Source organism: Phyllostomus hastatus, unplaced genomic scaffold (assembly GCF_019186645.2).
Source record: "Phyllostomus hastatus isolate PE091 unplaced genomic scaffold, TTU_PhHast_1.1 phas_scaffold_12, whole genome shotgun sequence".
NCBI classification, from domain to species: domain Eukaryota; kingdom Metazoa; phylum Chordata; class Mammalia; order Chiroptera; family Phyllostomidae; genus Phyllostomus; species Phyllostomus hastatus.
This window is the reverse complement of record NW_025334007.1, coordinates 15,778,656-15,798,850: the sequence shown is the minus strand read 5'-3', so window position 1 is coordinate 15,798,850 and position 20,195 is coordinate 15,778,656. Positions and strand designations below refer to the sequence as shown.

The window sequence follows — 20,195 nt, the reverse complement described above, 5'->3', positions numbered from 1 at the left end:
TCAGTATGGCATTAAAATGAAAAATAAAGCTGAGGAAATCAGTGAAAATCGTATGTGTTCTATTAATTATGTAACAGCAGACAAAATTGCCTATGGCAAGTTTAACCTGAGAAGACAGGAGAGCTGAAAAAGATTCTCAAATCCTCCTGCAATTGCTGGTATCTGCATGGCAATCATTTTGTAAAATGTATAGTGTTCCACAAAGACATGGTTTTTAAGCAGTTTCTTAAAGAGAAGAATTAAGCAGTTAGCATTTAAATGAACCTTCTGAAGTACAATGAGAGTAAATAACTGTAGAATCATATATCGACTTTGCCACGTCCACTGAGGAAAGGAAGGCAGACAGCAAAAATGGAGCCCGAGCACGCGTGTATGGCTGAGACAAGAGGGCCAGAATCATTTAATGAAGATTTCTGGGCACAAATAGTGACACCATCCATCAGCAGGATCTGTTAGCATAACACCTGTGTGTCTGTGAGACTATGTAGGTGGTGGCTTATGAGGAGGAATGCTTCTTTGGTTAGTAAAAGTCACAATAAACAAATAAGAGAAACATGAGGGCCGGAGCCCATGTAACTATTCAGAAGAAAATGGACTATAAAAGGAGAATGTGCACTTCAAATGACGAGAATGCAAGACAAGTTCGGCTGTGGTCTTTGACAGTCCCCGGAGAAGTGTTCATTCCCTCTTTATGTGAAACTGATCAGGTCATGTGAAATGTGTGCCTCCTGTTATCTCTATTAGAAACAATTCCTTACGAGGAGTTTTGAACATGCCTCTCATCTAGAAATCATGGGGATCAGATATTGCAGTTTGATTTGAAAGCGAAGACACACTCTCCCTAGTACCCATGTAGAATCACTGCTCCTGGTCTTCCCTGGCCATCCCAACGCTGGGTTTAAGGACAGAGAAAGAAATCCATAATGCGAGGGATACGTCAAAGAGACATAAGAACCACCTGAATGAGTTCCAGGGGTCAAAGCTAGAACAATTTAAGAAACAAAATGAACAATATAGTATTCGATTATAACCCATACCATAAAATAAATAACCATGAGTTCATACCGATATAAACAAATGATTGGATAAAAATAGTTGAGGACAGTAGACAAATTTCTCATACAGAAGTATTCTAAATGATTTGTGTAGATAGTTAACCCTCAAGGAGGTGGACCATAACTCCCCCCCGAATACCGGTCATGCATAGTGACTTCCTTCCAAAGACAGCATGGAAAGGGGAAAAAAAAGAATCCCTTCACAGTGAAGGATCCTGGTGCACGCTACGTCAGTCAGAAGAGCAACAACGTCAATAGTGATGCTATGTTGGCAATATACACCCTTGATAATAAGATGAGAAGGAAACTTTAACTCTGTAGTCTTCCTCCCCCAAACCCAGCACCCTCGTGATCTCGGGAAAAACATCAGACAGTTTCCAGTGGGGAGGGCATTCCATAAAATGCCTAACCAATAAGCCCCCAAACTGCCAAGGTCATAAAAAACAAGTCTGAAAGATGGTCACAGCCCATAGAAGCCTGGGGAGAGACAATGATTTAATGTAATATGGCATCCTGGATGGTAGAGATGGACACCAATGACAAAAAGTTGGTAAAAACTAAAGTATCACAATTGGTTCATTAGGCGCGACAAATGGACCATACCAGTCAGATGTTAACATTACAGAAAACTGAGCGTAGGGTATATGGAAATTACCTGTGTTATCTTTGCCCTCTCTATAAATCCAACATTACTGTAAACCTTGAAAAATATTTAAACAGTGATACCTGTTTTTAAACAACTGAAATGTCTTGAGAATCTAAGAACTGATGTGTGCCTGGGCATCCAACCTGGATTAGAGATGAAAAGGGCTACGGGAATATTCTCTCTCTCTCTCTCTCTCTCTCTCTCTCTCTCTCTCTCTCTCTCTCTCTCTCTCTCTCTCTCTCTCTCTCTCTCTCTCTCTCTCTGAGACCGAATTTGTTCTATTCTCTCCCTCTTCTTTATCCCTTATCCACACAGGGTAGAAAGCCTGACCACAGACAATGCCGTGATGTTCACGTTGTATACTCCCAGGCACCTGAAGAGGAACTACTCTCTCTTTCTTTCTGGCCTATTTCCAAATTCCCAGAGGAAAGGGACTCAGAACAGGCATCCACCTCTCTTTTCATTAGTTGGCATAGGCAGGTTCAAGGAAAGGACTCTAATTAGCCTAGCTTACGCTGCCTATTCACCCTGGACCAATCATTTTCCATCAAGGAAATAGAGTTACATGCCCAGACACCGCCCCCTGTGGATGATGGGGAGCCACAGGGAGGGGGAGGTGAAAAAGAGGAGGATTTTCTCACAGGGTGGAGAGCGGAAAAGAGGGCAGGGTAGCTCCCACCCAATGAAGGAATGGCCATAAAGCATCTGAGATTGAGTGGGGGAGCACAGACTTAATACAAAACATCAATATTTAGCATTTCTGAAAATGCACAGGCCCAAAATCCCTTACCCACACTTGTGAAATCCCCAAAGCTGTGAAAAGCAAAAGGTTTTCCGTAGCTCATTTGGCAGCAAACCTGTATCGAACTGATGGGAGGCTAATTATAGGCTCTACATATTTAGAGCGAATATTCATACCGTTTGCCAAAGAAATGTTAATGCGTTTGATTATAGGGTCTTTCCTAAGTCCCACTAGGAGTAAGTAATATGTAATAAATTGCGTATGTGATGGTATTACCTTAATAAAACCTGAAAAAGCCTGAATTACAGTGCTTAACAGCTCCCACGGGTTTCATAGAAGGGATACATATATAATAGTACACATATTGAAGAACATAAATATCAATTTCTATGTAGCTCTAAAAACATGAGCCACAAAAATAAAAATCATACAAGAATGAAAAAAAGCTTTAAAACACCGAAAGGAAAATACACAACATCTATGCTAGTTTTAAAAGATAGGCTAATTCTATTAATAATAATTCTTTATTTTTACATAATGTTTGTAGTGTTCAAATCTCTTTTCTGTTAGTTTTTAATTATCAAAACAATTCTTGGACATAAACAAGTCAAATACTATTCCTGCCATTTATGGGTAAGAGAGGGGTACCCAGGGAAGGTTTCACTGTATAAAGTGTAAGGTCACAGTTGCATGTCTCCTATCCACTAATCCAGCGCCCTTGAACTCCAGCACTGTGTCAGATGGAAAGGCATTACTGAATGGGCACTTCCAGCATGTAGGTAAAAGCACTCCACAGCTACTTGCTATGTGGTTTCTTTGAAGTACCACAGCCTATGAAAAGGAAGGTTTGGATTGGTGTTTCAGGATTCTTAGGGTATAGTCCCAGCAGTGGGATTGCTGGATTGAAAGACGGTTCCATCTTTAGTTTTCTGAGGAAATTCCATACTGTTTTCCACAGGGGCTGCACCAGTCTGCAGTCCCACCAACAGTGCACTAGGGTCCCCTTTTCTCCACATCCTCGCCAGCACTGTTGTTTCTTGATTTGTTTATGATGGCCATTCTGACTTGTGTGAAGTGATATCTCATTGTGGTTTTAATTGGCATCTCTCTGATGGCTGGTGATGCTGAGTGTCCTTTTATGGATCTCTGGGCCCTCTGGATGTCCTCCTTGGAGAAGTGTCTGTTCAGGTCCTTTGCCCATTTTTTAATTGGATTGTTTGTCTTCCTGGTGTGGAGTCCTGTGAGTTCTTTATATAATTTGGAGATCAGACCCTTGTCCGAGGTATCATTGGCAGGTATATTTTCCCATATGTTTGATTCCCTTTTTATTTTGATGATGGTTTCTTTAGCGATGCAGAAGCTTTCTATTTTGATGTAGTCCCATTTGTTTATTCTTTCCTTTATGTCCCTTGCTCTAGGGGACATATCAGTGAAAATATTGCTGTGTGGAATATCTGAGATTTTCCTGCCTATGTTCTCCTCTAGGACTTTTGTGGTGTCATGACTTATATTTAAGTCTTTTAGTTTATTTCAAGTTTATTTTCCTGTATGGTGTAAGTTGGTGGTCGGGTTTCATTTTTTTGCATGTACCTCTCCAGATCTCCCAACACCATTTGTTGAAGAGGCTATTTTTACTACATTTTATGCTCCTAACCCCTTTGACGAATATTAACCATACAGACATGGGTTTATTTCTGGGCTCTCTATTCTGTTCCATTGATCTATGTGTCCATTCTTGTGCCAGTACCAGACTGTTCTGATTACAGTGGCCTTGCCATATAGTTTGATGTCAGGTATTGTGATCCCTCCTACTTTGTTCTTGTTTCTCAAAATTGCTGAAGCTATTCGGGGTTGTTTATGGTTCCATATAGGGCAGGGGAGAGTAATGGGGGAAAACTGGGGACAACTGTAATTGAACAACCATAAAAAAATTAAAACACGAAAAGGTATGTTGACCAAGGATCCTTGGGAAGGGTGGTGGTGAGGCAGTCTTCCACAGTACTATTAAATAGCCGGGGTTCAGATTTCCTTGGGTCTGAACCCCTCATTAGCTGTATGTGCCCTTGGCCAAGCCAGTGTTAGGATAGCTACCTCTTTTTTTTTAAGATTTTATTTATTTGTTTATTTTTAGAGAGGGAAGGGAGGGAGGGAGAGAGAGAGAGAGAGAGAGAGAGAGAGAGAGAGAGAGAGAGAGAGAAACATCAATGTGCGGTTGCTGGGGGCCGTGGCCTGCAACCCAGGCATGTGCCCTGACTGGGGATCGAACTTGCGACACTTTGGTTCGCAGCCCGCACTCAATCCACTGAGCTACGCCAGCCAGGGCTTGGATAGCTACCTCTTAAGGCTTCTGGTCTGTCTTTCATAACATAGTCTATAAGTCAAGTCTTGCATGGCATATTCCATAAAAGATCGTTCTCCTCTGTTTTCCTTCAAACTCCAGTCCATCTTTCTCAGGACGCCACCCAAACTTTCCTTCCCAGGTGACTCTTAATAGGAATCACATCCCCAGTGCTGAGCGTATGGCACTGGAGGCCGTACACTTCATAGAGACAGGGGCCCACTGTGCACCCAGCACAGACTCGGCTTGGTATGAAGCAGCTGTTTGATACCTATTTGTCGAATGAATGACTAGAGCAAGATTGGGATCTTCCCATTGGAGGAACTCCCACAGCAGAGGCAAGGAAATGCTCAACATTTCAGTAGTTGAATTAGGTGATTTAACCCTCTTAGAAAAAATTCCCTCCCGCGCTTAAGTTACGGTTTTCACTATTCAGTGACAGGACTTTTCCTGTGTGAGTGTCAGTGCGGGAACCCCAGGGACCATCGTTAGTGCCAGCTCTCAGTTCGGAGCCTCATGCCCCTGTTTCCTCCTCCTCAAGGCTGCCCTTCATTAGCAATTCTGCCCGAAAGCCCACAAAAAGACGGAATCTGTCCAAACTTGAGGAAAACTCAACCCTATTGAAATAAATCCCCATGTGTTTGTTTGCTATATTTGCTCTTTTTGTCTTTAATGCGAACATTTCTATAGACCTTTTTTAAAACTTGGATACTTCTATTACTTTCCAGAATACTTAATCATAAAAAAGAACAGCTGAGGCTGAAATAGTTGTCGAAATAGATGTCAAAATAGTCATAGTGAAGAAAATTTTCTATGATTTATAAACTATATTTTCTGCGTGATTTTCACATGCCTGGTAATCCTATCAGTGTTTTAACACTGAAATTCAACTTGAGCACCTACTTGGAAGAATATTTTGCATCTCTGTTTCCATGCCATTGCATGGCTTCCTCCCCTTTGCATGATTATAGTATGGCAGCACCCAACCCAAACCACAGCATGGAGATACACATTTTAAATGGGCATATACTTTATTTAATGCTTGCTTTTGTTAGACATCTGTGGCTGTGGCAAGAAAAAGGAGAAGGCAGAGGAGGAGGGGAGGGCTGGGGAGGGAGACTATCCATTGCTTTACCAAGAGATGGGCAACATATAGCAGGCATTGTTAAGGGAGGAAATGTGCGATGCCACCACTGTTTGTTTGGAAGATAAGTGGTATCTTGTAAACAACAACAAAAAAATTACCACGTAAAATTACGTGGTAAACTCATCATAAGAAAAATCATCAACAAGTGTACTGCTTGCACCATAAGGAAAAGAATATCTTATAAGTGAAAAAGGAAATGAAAAAAGCTAAAATGTGCTGTTCTATCACAAGTGAAAAATTTCCCAGGCCCAGAACTTCCTCTCCTTCTCATTGGGGTAAAAAACCCAAAACACATTAAAATGCTTAACATGCTGTAGTGTTAAGTAGACCGCCCAGTGAATTTTCACATGTATATACGTGTGTATGCTTCATATCAATATTTCCAGTGCCCCCAAAAGTTTATTTTCCCTTTATAGTCAATGCCTTCCCCCTGAGAAGTAACCAGTATTCTGTCTTATTTAACTGTAGATTAGCCTCTTCTTTCGCCTCTTCTTGAATTTCATATCAGTGAAATTTTATACTATATATTCTCTTATGACTGGCTTCTTTCACAGAACATCATTTCTATGGGACGTACCCACGTTGTTTGTGTAACTGTAATTTGTTCCATTTGCTGCCCATTCTCCTGTTGATAAGCATCACTTCCAGGAATCAGTGTATTGTGTTTTAAATCTGTTACGACATTTGATACGTAACTTCCATGGGCACATCCACTCCTGTGTCTTGAGAATGTATCGAGGGGAGGAATTGCTCACCATGGTTTGACTGTGCATGGCTCGCATCTATAGTGACCGTTTTCCCAGTGGACTGACGCGGTGTTCGAGAGGCCCAGCTGCCCCACATTGGCATCAACACTCATGACTGTCCGTCTTGATTCTTCATTCTTGCCACTCGGATGTTATTCAGAGGTAGCTCATTGCGGTTTTAACCTGCGTACCCCTACTGGCTAAAGATGACGAGCCCCTTTTCATAAGCTCATTGGCCATTAGTTGCCTTCTCTTGTGAAGTGCTTGTTCCATTATTACCCAAGCACAAGTTCTGCTTTGAACTCTATTATCTGAATACGTGTGTTGAGTTCTACATAATGTTAGTAAACCGATCTAATGAGATTTTTCAGGGGTAATAACTTTTGCCTTTTAAGCAGTTCTCTGTGGTGTTTTAAAAAAACAGGGATTTCAAAATGACCATTTTTCTTCCAGCGCAGAATTCTATGCGGTAGGATTCCTACCCTGCATATATGATCAGAAGTGAGTTAAAATCCCTTACAGTTCAGGGGTTCAGAGCACAGAACGAGGTCAAGTCACATGATATCAGTTGTATTTACCTGCCTCTGCAACCTCCTTTGTACAATGGGGACCACGACACACTTGCCTCATGGTGTTGTGGAGCTCATGGGGTTACCCTATATAACGCTCTCAGAGTGGAGCGGAGTGTACCGCAAGGCCTCAGTAAGTAGTAGTTATTGGTAACATTACTTGAGGTGCCAGATTAAGCCCTCGTCACGTCTGTTCAATGAAGATAAGGTTAGAACATTATCTAATGAATTGGGGGAGACATTCGCATGGGGGTCTGGACCGCTCAAACAAAACCCAGGAGACTGGATGTGAATCTCCAGAACTCGCCGTGTGAAATGACCACTGAAATGATCACTAAAGCCTGCTGAAATGTTCTCTCTGGTCCATTTGGCTTGGAGGACCCCAGGCCAAATTATACATATTCATGACTTGTAAATTGTTCGGTCTGGCTCTGAATAGGAACTAAAAGATTTAGGATAAAAAGAGCAGCTCCCCTTCCAGGCAGCCCAGGACGCAGAAACACTTTAATAAAATGGAAACGTGGGTTCCACAAGAATCATTTCGTAAAATCTATAATGCACTCTCATAAAGGTTATATACTCAAGGACATCCAAATAGCCAGAGAGCACCAGTCAAAAGTGGCAGGGGAGAAATTGGCTAAGTAAGAGCCCTTGCCCTCTGTCGATAATGTAAAAGGGGCAATGGGCATTTTCTCTCATTAAGTCCATCTGCCTAGGCTAGGTGCCTGGCAGTTCTTCTGCTAATGAGAATCTGCTCTTCCCAATCCTGGAAGAAATAAGTCTTTATCTCTACCCCTTTGCATGTGCCAATGTCATGTCAGAAACAATTTTTCGGGAGAGAGACATTTTAAGGCACAACCACGTATGATCATTCAATCACCCAGCTCTTCAGTCACCTAATGCGATGAGAGCAGGGAGCAGTGCTGAGCCACTGTGCCCGCTGACTCATTAGATTCAGGAGGGAGTCACACATCCCTTCTCATCCACCGCCATCAGGATGTGAGCTTCCCATAAATGCTCAGATAACAAGGTACAGTGATTTGCACTTGGTCGGGATTTTTTGTGCAATTCATTAAGTTACGGCAACATGGATTTCTTGCTATGAGTATGTCCGTCGAGCAGAACATGATTTTTGTTTTGATAAGGGTTTTGTTTCTTAACTTTCTATTTCTTGGATTTTAAGAACATGATTCTGGAGAATTATTTGGCTTGAAGGAAAGACAGTCCCGGGATCCTTTTTCATATGCTTATCGACCCCGTGTGGTGGGCAGAATTCTAAAAATGCCCTTATACATCAGACTGCCAAGCTACAGGACGAGCTAATAAAATGGGTGTTGTTTTAAGGCACTCAATTCGTGGTAATATGTTAGAGGGCAACGGAAAGCTAACACACTTGATTTCTTCTCTTTGCATTCTTTTAAATAGCCAAGCAATAAAAGTGGATTGGGGGAAGAAAATTAAGCAGCCTGAGAAACACCCAGGGATTAACTCACCTTATTACAGATCATGAGGTAATCTCAAGAAGAGGAGGCTCCAACTGATACGGTCCTGCCAGTAATTATCACACCATAATTGGGGCAAGGAGAAGAACATTGAGTCTTCCGGTGGAAGCGTAAGAGACTTCACCAGGTGCTGGCCTTGACAATCATTTCTCCTCAAACTTGAATCATACCAGGAATGTCATGTTGCTTTTGGCGCTTCCTTTTCTCCTTGGCTTAGAAGAGCTCTTGCTCACTCCCGCAGTGATGTGGCCGAGGTCAGGCGTGCCATGACAACTCTGTGAATGAATTGGGATCATGCATCATTGTCACAAAGCACAACACAGGTGTCACAAAGTGTTAGAAAAGTGGAAGGTGGAAAGTGGCGATAACACATATCTTGAAATTTCTAGGATTACAAGAAAAGTATACTATGTGGATTCAGGAATTTGGGAAGAGAAAGAGGATAGGAGTATGAGTCTCCTTAAAGAAGGAAACCTCTAAGACAGCGGCACGCTGCTCCACTCTCTACAGCGACTAGGAACAGGTCTGCTGGCCCTCTGCTGTGGTATGGACTGCCCCACTGGGCTCCGCTTCTGCAGATGTGCCTCCAGTCTGGCTGGACTGTCTCTGTACTCGTGACTTTGCCCTTGTCCTCTGCGGCCAGCAGGAGAGCCCTGCCAGTTCTTAGGACAGATTTTTTTCCCCAGAGATATTCCCCATGGTAGTGCCTTAATGACACTCTTCCTTCTGATCTCCAGAGTCCTCGCCTCACTAGAACACGTATCTCTTGCTTGGTTTAATGGAAAACTGGGGTTTAGATAGACTAATGGGCTAATCAAAGAAATGAAGGGGATGCTTTTAGGAATAGAGAAATTAAGGGTCATGAATTTTAATAAACTAATGGGGGCAATGTAGATATTTGGAAAATCCCTCTTTCGAATAATATGTCAAGCTTTCTTAAAAAAAAATAGAGAGTTTTTTATGGGGAAAAATGTGGATTCAAAGCCTGTTAGTTCGAGCAAGGTAAAGAAGTATGGCATTCCCTACGGCCAAACTCTCAAAAGAAAAAGCCCAGGGCATTGAGCCAGTGTAATATATTTTATTATCATAACTTATAGTGTTTCTTTTGCTGATATAAAGCTTCAGAGGATGGATTTTTATTTATCTTTTTAATTAGTACACTTTAAAAAAAAAACCCTGTAAGTCTCCTGGGTCTACCAAGCAATCATTTTCATTTCCTACCTAAGTGAGTGCTTCTAAATTGTGTAAAGTATCGCTCTATCCTTAAACATTGTAACTACTCATATATTAAATACTGATTTGAGGGAAAGAATGAACAGGAGCAGATAATTCAGTTCAGTATTGGCTTTTGGCTTTGTACGTTGACAACAGCGATTTCTTTCTTGCTTATTTATCCCAAAGCTTCCCAGTGCTAACCTGTAGTGCTCATCACGACCCTTCAATGAGTCATGTAAATACTGCTCATTGTCCGACCTATGAAAACATATTAGGGCTTAAACCTCCATCTTCATGTAAAGAATTCTGATGGTGGCATAAATAAAAGTGACCTGAACAATTTTCCTATATGGGCATTAATGAGAAATATCGATTAGATGCAACTGATAGGACTTACACGGTCCCTAGCAATAGCATTAGAAAGGTCAAAGTGAACAGTGAGCCCCATGCTGGCTCTGCCCACAGTTTGATCCCTCGACCTGGGTGGATAAAAGACCGTTGCATGGTGGAGGATATATATTTTCTTTGATCTGAGCCATAGACCCTCCTCACCTACAGATCAAAATGTCTAATAAATATTCTTCCTTTTCTTGCACTAGTAAAGGTGAACACTTCATTGATGGCCCCATTTTTCTCTTTCCCATTTCTCATCATTACACGTGCTTCATATTCTCACTGGGTTATGTTTCCCACGCTCTTTCTCTGGAATGGGAATTAAGTTATAGTTTTAGCAATTAAAAAAAAACTGAGCAAAAACACAGAGAAATGATTGGGAACTCCATTGTGGCTCTCTTCTTCTTTAAGTCCATAATTAGACACATACGTGTGCAAACGGCGGTCATTTTTCAAAAGCAAAATTGTTTAAACATAGATCCAAGCAGAACACAGCTTTCAATCTATTTGCTTGCCTCTTTGTAATTCACCTAAAGGAAAGACGAGAAGAAGAACTCATCACAAGTTTTGGAACAAAGTCCACCTGGGGCTGGCTGCACTGGGTGCAATATTAGATAGCTGCTCTCCCCGTAGAGTGAGACAGATGTGTTTTTTGGAAAACAGCTTCTCTACCTTCCAACCTAACTTTAAGAAAATACCATTAAAGCCATCCCTCTGGAATAAGTAGATGATTGGAGAGTGCTCCAGGAGACCATGATTAAAGGATCAGGGAGGGGAAATTCCAGGAACCTAAGAAATAAAAATAGCCAATTCCATCGCATGCTTATTGTGCACCAGGGACTGGGAAAAGTGATTCATACATATCATGGTATCTGATGCTTCACACAACCCTACTAGGTGAAGGCACTATTATTACAGCTGGAGAAATTTGGCTTCCAGAGATTAATTGCCTAGACTTAGACCGTGTGGTGGTAAGTGGCAGGGACAAGATTAGAACCTGGATAGTAAAGAGTCTGAAGCCATGTGCTTTATGGCTATGTTCTAGGTTCCTTTAATTCAGTTCACTGGTATACCGTGCTTGTACTGACTGCTTACTTGGTACTGGGCAATGTAATGAATTCTTTATGTGAGTAACTCATTAAACCCTTCAATTCACTCATTTAATCAAACAACAAATGAGATAAGGACTCTCAGTAGTCCATGGTACAGTTTTCTAAACGGAGGCCAAAAGAAGTTCAGTAAGTTGCAGTCATCATAAGGGGAGCATGATAGGCCTGAAAATGGAACTCAGAAAATCTGGTGCCAGAGCCTGTGCCCTTAACCATGGCCTCTCCCTGTATCATCAAATAACTAACGTGACCCTTCCCCACGAGAGGGAGTCGGGAAAGTAAGTGGAATTTGGGGACCCAGACTCAGTCTCAGACCAATCCGGAGGGCTTGCAGAGGATAATTGGGATGTTCAGCTGCACGCAGGACAGAGAAGACCGGGGCTGACAGAGTCCAGAGGGGAAGGTTTCACAAAGGCAGGGAGGGTTCATTAGCAAAGGAAGGTGGGCAGTCCAGTTGCCGTAAGCTCACAGTTTTGCCTGGGGAGGCAACACCGTTTGATGGTGCTGCAAATAGGAAGTGACTGCTTACTTGGCTTCAGCTTTCCTTTCCTGCCATCTGTATCCTGGGTGGACCTCATTAAAAAACAGTGACAGCCACTCTTGGGCCAGGTCTCCACAACTGCAAAAACCTGAGTAAATCAGGCAAAAGAAGCCATCATTTCCCCTCATGTCAGCTGTAGAAACCCTCACATGAGGATGTGTGTACAGATGTTGGGCACTGCATACAGGGATCCAAAAGCGTCTAATTAAACGTGAGGCGAAATGCAGGGAGGAACAAGAGGTGGTGTTCAGGGCTTGCTTTGGTCATAAGGAGACTCGGGGGTCAAGAGCCATTTTCAGGAATGTCAAAAATATACCTGCCGTAATGCGTTCCTCCCAAACACATTTGCCCTCAGCAGGAGGGTTGAGAGGTACATGCATTCAAGCTTAAGTTGACTTCAGTAATGATCATAATATTTTATACTTATACAGCATGTTAAATTTACAAGTGGCTTTCCCATCCATTGTATTATTGAATTTCCAGAGCAGCCTTCGAAAGCAGGCAGGACTAGATCGGCTTTGCAAAGGAGTTATGGGCTCAAGCCCAGCTGTTGCCAGGCCCTGAGAGCTAAAGCAGGGATCTAGATCTCATGACTCCTTCTCTGAGGTTACGGGAGGATGAACAGGGCAATTTGGAGAGAGGAGCAACAGGGGAGCAAGGGTGAAGCTACTAATAGAGGAGAGCATGCCACAGGCAGGAGACGGGTATCAAGAAAGGAACGGTAGGAAGCAAAGAACACACACAAAGTATTTTATTGGGGTGGCCAAAAAGTTTGTTTGGTCTTTTCCATTACATGGCTCTAGTGGTACTTAGTCATCTTTCATTTCATTCAAAACAATTCTGTTAGGTTGTGTTGGAACAGTGTGCATTTCTTAAAAAAATTGAAATTGGTGAATTTTTGTGTAGCCATTTTAATATTGAAGATGGAAGAAAATAAGCAATATTTTTGGTGTATTATGCTTTATGATTTCAAGAAGGGTAAAACCGCAACTGAATTGCAAAAAAAAAAAAAAATTTGTGCAGTGTGTGGAGAAGGTGCTGTAACTGATGGAATGTGTCAAAAGTGGTTTGCGAAGTTGCGTGCTGGAGATTTCTCGCTGGATGATGCTTCATCATCAGGTAGACCAGTTGAAGTGGGTAGCAATCAAATTGAGACATTAACTGAGACCAATCAATGTTCGACCATGTGGGAGATAGCCAACATACTAAAAATATCCAAATCAATAAAGTTATTGGTGAAAATGAAACATGTGCTTTTTATTTTACAGAAAAAAATAAATAAACTTTTTAGCCAACCCAGTATTTAAGATAAGCTAGATGGAGGTTTGTAGTTCTATAAATAAAGGAGAACTCACATTGACCTGGTTAGTTATGCAGTCAGCTCATGAAGTTACATAAAAGTGCTAGCTTTTGAAATGGGTAGGATATGCTCAAGGAGCAATGGGGTGGAGAGATCTTTTTTAGTTTCTTTTTTTTAATATTTTGTTTATTTACTTTGAGAGGGGAAGGGAGGGAGAAAGAAAGGGAAAGAAACATCCATGTGTGGTTGCTTCTTGTGTGCCCCTACTGGGGACCTGACCTGCAACCCAGGCATGTGGCCTGACTGGGAATCGAAATGGCAATCTTATGGTTCACAGGCCAGCAGTCAGTCCACCGAACTACACTAGCCAGGGCCTGGGTGGAGAAAACTTTAAGGTGGATGAGACAATCTGAATGAACGTGAAGATGCAGAAACCAAGGACAGAGAAGAAGAACAAGGCATTACCCAGTGCAGTTGTTGCATTGTATATGTGAAAGGGAATAGCAGAAAATTAAGCTGGAAGGTGAGGGTGATATCATAGGCACTTAATGTCAAGCTAACTAGTTTGATCTTAATTCATTTGATTTTGTAGAACCAACAATAGTTTATAAACATGGTGGTAACACAATGTCTATCTACTTCATGGGTTTCTGGTGATAGTTTAATAAAATGTTGATGTAAAAGTGCCTTGTAAAAATATGATTTAAGGAATTAATATAATTGTATTCATTCATTCATTTCACAAGTATTATTTGAGGGTCTGTTACTTATCAGGCATGGTATGCCTAGGCATTTCGTATTCATAAATGAACAAGACTTATCACTATGCACTGAAGCTTGCAGCCTATTGGGGAAAATGAACATTTCAATAATTACAATTAAGCACTCTGAGATAAAAGTACATATGGTCCTGGAAAAGTACAGAAGAAAGATTTGATGACCACTTCCTGGAAGAGTCAGAGAAGAAATAATATTTAACTTGAATCTTGAATAAGCAGAGATATAAAGGTAGGAGCTAAAACTATTAAACTTTGAGGAGAACATAGAAGAAAATATTTGAGATACTAGATTAGACAAAGATTCTTCAGACAAATCACAAAGAGCACAAACCATTAAAGAAAAAATGCTGGCATGGATCTTATTAAATTTTAAAGTTACTTTAAGTAAAGGAAAAAGCAACCATGGGCTGGGGCAGAAGTATATTCAAGACATAATGGACAGAAATCTTATATCCAAAATATAAACAGAGTTCCTACAAGTCAATAACAAGAGAACAACCCAATAAGACAATGAGCCAAAAAGTTTCAACAGACACCACAAAGAAGATGTACAAATGCCAATAACCACAAGAAAAGATGCTCAACATCTTTGGTCATTAGGGTAATGCAAAATAAAACCACAGTGAGATACCATTAGATAGCCAAAATGGGTAAAATCAAAAAACACTGATTATAACCTAATTAAGAGAGAATGTAGAGCAACTGAAATCCTCACGTATTTCTGGTAGGAATGCAAAATGTTAAAGCCCATTTCTTTTTTTTTAAAATATTTTATTTATTTATTTTTTAGAGAGGGAAAGGGGGGAGAAAGAGAGAGAGAGAGAAACATCAATGTGCGGTTGCTGGGGGTCATGGCCTGCAACCCAGGCATGTACCCTGACTGGGAATCGAACCTGTGACACTTTTGGTTCGCAGCCTGCACTCAATCCACTGAGCTACGCCAGCCAGGTAAAGCCCATTTCTTAAAAAATAAAAATAAAAAGTAATATGGAACTGCTTTGTAAAACTAAAAAGACTATATGAGGTCTGTCCAGAAAGTATCCATCCATGTACTATGAAAAGTAGACATTTGTTGAAGAAGATACAAGATACAAGAAACAATGTACATGGGACAATAACACCTCAGTCCCCTTCAGAGTAGGCACCTTGGGACCTCACACAGTTCTCCCAATGGCCATCAGCTGCCCCAATGTATTTTCCTGAATCTCATCAATGGTCTGAACTCTCTTCCCTTTCAAAAGTGATTTTAGTTTTGGGAAAAGCCAGAAGTCACAGAGCACTAAATCTGGGCTTTAGGGGGGCTGAGTCACCTGGGTGACTTGATGTTTCACAAAAAACTCTCCACTGGACGTGATGCCTGAGGGGACACGCTGTCATGACAAAGCTGCTGATCACCAGTTGCCCACAGCTGTGGCTCTTTTCATTGTATTGCATCTCTAAGCCAACAAGGAACATTGAGGTAGTACTCCGTATTAACCATTTGGCCTGGAGTGGCGTACTGGTGATGGACAACACATTCCCAATCAAAAAGCACAGTTAACATGGTCTTGATCTTGCTGCAGCTTTGCCACACCTTCTTCAGGTTTGGAGAACCAGGACCTTCCACTGGGACAAATGGGCTTTTGTTTCCAGATCATAGCTGTAGACCCACAACTCATCGCTGGTTATGACCTTCTTAAGCAAATCTGGTTTATTGGTAGTGGTTTGAATCAAGTCATTGGCAACCACTGCACAATGTTCCTTCTGTTCTGGCAGCAGAAGCTGTGGAACGAATTTTGCCATGACACGTTTCATGCCAAGATCCTGCATCAAAATCTGGGACACAGTAGTCATTGGAATCCCTAGATCAGCCTCTAGCTCTCACACTGTCAACTGTTCATCTTCGTTGAGTGCAGCCCGTACACGTTCAACAGTCTCAGGTGATCTGCTTGTTGCAGGCCTTCCAGAACATGGATCACTTTAAACAGATTCTCAACATCTTTGAAGCATTTGTGCCACACTTTTGTTTGTACTGTACTGATTGCATCATCCCTGAAAGCCTTCTGAATCATCCAAATAGTTTCTGCAGAGGAACGTTCAAGCCTAATGCAAAATCGGATGCAGATTCATTATGCTACTCACTCAGCCATTTTGAATGCAATGGCTACACAGTACACATGCTCGCTCAACAGTGTCTACCACCCCCACTGACTAGTACAGTGATATCATCATTGTTCACACATGTGCATTCCAGTCCACTCTCCTAGGCTGCCAGGTTACATCGATGTTGCACAAACTGTTCTCATTATATTAGCAATAGCTAGACTTTTTATGGACAGGCCTCATGTAACACAATCCCACACCTAGGTATTTACCCAAGGGAAATTAACACAGGTCCACACAGGGAGTCAGCAGTATTATTCACAATATCCTAAAACTGAACACAACCCAAATGTCCATCAGTAGTGGAATACATAAGCACACTGTAGTATATCTATACTATAAATTTTAAGAGAGTAAGGTCTGGTGGTACTTATCTAACTATAGAATTAAAAATAAATTAGGGCCATAAAGGGGACAATGGTACATAATGGTTTTATGCTTTGACAATGTAGATCCAGCACAGCTGGCAAAAATTAGAGGACAATGAGAAGTCTAAATTTACTGCTCAATTATTTAAAAATACTTAAGCAACTTTAAATAAACTTTATTTTTAATGCTTAGAGATTAAAATAATCTTACAAAGAAATGTTTAAGGTAAATAAAGTCCAAGATGTGACATATCATCTTTCTCCCTAATATTTAAGTTCTCTGATCTGCCTAATCTTATTCCAAATATATATTCCTAAATCATCTTCTCTATTTCATCAGGGATATATGGATTTGGGTCACTTATTTTTAAAAAAGTGTAGAGCTAAAAATATTAAGCAGATATAAACAGGGATATCTTAAAAGTTGATCTTTAAAGCTCTTCATTGTTTTGAATAAATTAGTTGACAATTATTCAATGATTGTTCAGTGCAAGATTTCTGAATATGCCAAATAAAATAAAACACCAAGTTACAGATTCATATGAAACAGGATACTGCAACCCAGGTATTACTATATTGCATATATTAAAGCATAATAAGAATATTTTAGTTTCTGATTATCACAGGACTACTGCACTAATCACTTTCAAGAACTAATACAACATTGATGCAAGGAAAACAAAAATCTAAACACACCATGATTACCACAGGGATATCGCTGATGAAATATTAATATATATAATAAATGGCAATTTTGAAAGTTTTCTTAAATTGTGTTTTAACCGTGTTTGTCTCCATTAAGCCTCTAAGTTAATTAAATAGGCAAGCCAACTTGAGACAAAGAAATTGATTTTCTGCGTAGGATACTCTCAGTAGAGTAGCAGACATAAAAAAAAAGGATCAATTTTTCTTCATGGTGTGCAAATTAAGCTCTATTCAGAAAAAAAAAATTAACAGAATCCCCGTTCCCTTGGGTTCTTTTGTTCTTTCGGGATATGTTAATCAAGTAAATATGGCAGGAAGGGAAAATACATCTGAATGTTCCTTGTACCTTTCACCTTTGGGAAAACAAAGTCTCCTGTCTCATTAGAGAGAACCTCTAACCACTCCTTCCAGCCCGCTCCCCAGTGGCGCCTGGGCATGAGGCCTAAGGAGTGGATCCCAGCTCCTTTCTACCCATCAAGCAATCCTGGAAGCAATCTAATCAGCACAGACCAATGTGCACTGCATTTTTTATTAAAATAAAGACAGCCTACTCTTTTGCCTTTCATTTCATCATAATCTCATCTCCAACTCAGTGCTCCCAAGCACACAAGGGTCTCACTTTTATTTACTTCTGCAAACGAGAAACCAGGCGCATCCACAGAAAGCTTAGCTGTGGCATCCCTACCCTGATCTCTTTGCTATGGGACTTCGTTGTTTTAGTGACTTATTCTAGAATTAGTGAATGGTGGATTCTCTAGTACGTTACTTAACTAAAAATTAAAAGAGTACCCTTTTGTGAATGTTGATGCAGAGAAGTGTGTTTTTGAATGGAAGGTGGAAGAAAGCATTTTTTCTATACCCTTTTGTTCATTATCTACATCGGGGGGGTTAAACTCATTTTCACCGGGGACCACATCAGCCCCACGGTTGCCTTCAAAGGGCTGAATGTAACTTTAGGACTGCATGAATGTAACTACTCCTTAACCAGGGGCAAGGAGCTTGGTGCTAACACCAGGTAGAAGCAAGGTGCTGGGCCGGATAAAACAAGGCGGAGGGCCGGATTTGGCCCGTGGGCCTTGTGTTTGCCACCTGTGATCTACATAATGATATCAATAAAGCTTTCTACATTCCAGAAGATACGTGTCAACAGTTTAAATATCATAGTGTAGTATTCACTGTAGACCATGCCATTTATGAGACAATTACTTGCAAAGATGAATACATTCTTTATATGTCTTCTGTTTCAGTTGAATAACACCAGGACCTTAATCATTTGTTAAGGTGGTATTACTGTTTCACGAGGGGAGAATTTGCTAATAAATGAAGTTCAAGCAGGAGCTTTTCAATCATTTCAGAAAACTCTTTTTTCCCACACTTTGTAATTCTAAACCCGTGGATGGCGAGCAATGTGCTTTTTTAGATGTAAGGATCACAGTGTTGAGAGATTGCAAAGTAAAGCTATGCCTGATATTGTATAATGTGAAATTATACTATATAATTTAAAACATAATAATATATTAAAATATACGTTTACATTTTACATTATAATACATCACCCAATTATAGCTTAACCCCATGTTACTGTATTCAAATATCCCATGGTGAAATGTAATTTTACATTTACATTATATAGATCACAGGGTTACTGAAATGTAAAGTTCCAAAGAACATACATAACTTGGAACATATGTGACCAGCGTGGCTTAGCATGCTTTCTCTAGGCTGTCATCTAGTCACTGCTTCGCGTGCCTGAGCAGAACTCAAATATGGAAGACTGGACATAAACGAGGGCAGAGTCATCCTGATGTCCTGGAGGTAGAAGAAACACGCTGCTCCGTTTTCCCTCTTCGGTGTTCTATCCACACAGCGTTAGCCCGTGCACATTTCTGGCCCTCACCCGGGTTTAGTCTTTGAAATCAGAATCCACCCCTGGGAAACGTATACTCACACTCAGTGCCCTTAGCGTAATAGATACTGAAAATATTGGGGGATGAAGCACATGGTACCCTGGATTCTCAAGGTACTCCAAAGTGGAGGAGAGGGAGAGCTCTTTGGGTAGAAACAAATAAGCCAGGAGTGATAGCCGCGCTGTGCAGGGGCAACCTGAACAGTGGGAATTGTTTAAAACTGGAAGCAAGAGCTTACTTGGGTAAATCCCTGAGCCTTTAAATTTTGTTTTGCAAATGCGAGAAGCTGGGTAACAACAAGGCAGCGAGATCAGAGCCAATCTGGGTTGCCGGGAGCATCTGTGGAGCAAGGAGCTGAGGGCCTGCCAAGGCCCTCTATTACTCCTGTGCGGCTTGCCCTTCCCCGCCCTATACCCTGGAAAAGAACTCCTGGAACGGGCCTCACTTCATTTATCTCTCAGCCTCTCCTGGGGAAAGGGGTTGATCAGATCAGCTTCCCATGAGGAGTCTGTTATTCTTGAAAAGAATCCAGGCTTGAAACTATCAAAGCTCAAGTGCATTTATGGAAAATGTAATTTACCTGAAGGCAAAAATATCTTTATTTGGGGAAGCAGAAAAGGGACAAAAAGCCAGAGTATCATCATCATCATCATTGGGTCAACTTCTCTCCTTTTCCATGTAGTCACTTACTCTGGAATCAGCAGGACTGTATACAGAGAGGGTATTTACTACGCTAGGTGCCTTCAGTTCAGTAGATGTACGCCCACTCTCTGGCGTGATGAAAAGACCCATTCAGGTACCCTTGTGCTTTTGTCTCTTCCCCTATGATTTCTCAAAGCTCTGTGAACTGCTCACGAAACCAGGACCAGGGAAAAGCCAGCCCTCCAGGCCTGGTGTTTGCAGTGCCGGAGCTCGGCACTGCTTCTGGACTGCACGAGTCCCCAGTTCCATCCAAGAAGCAGGATGACATGATTTCATTGCTGTCTTCCTT

General features: G+C 41.2%; 1 protein-coding gene across 5 annotated transcripts in view; it reads left to right on the top strand.

Annotated features, from left to right (window-relative positions):
- GLRA2 (glycine receptor alpha 2) overlaps nucleotides 1-20,195 on the top strand; it is a 174,608-nt gene that overhangs the window by 90,681 nt on the left and 63,732 nt on the right. The gene's annotated exons all lie outside the window — the stretch shown is intronic.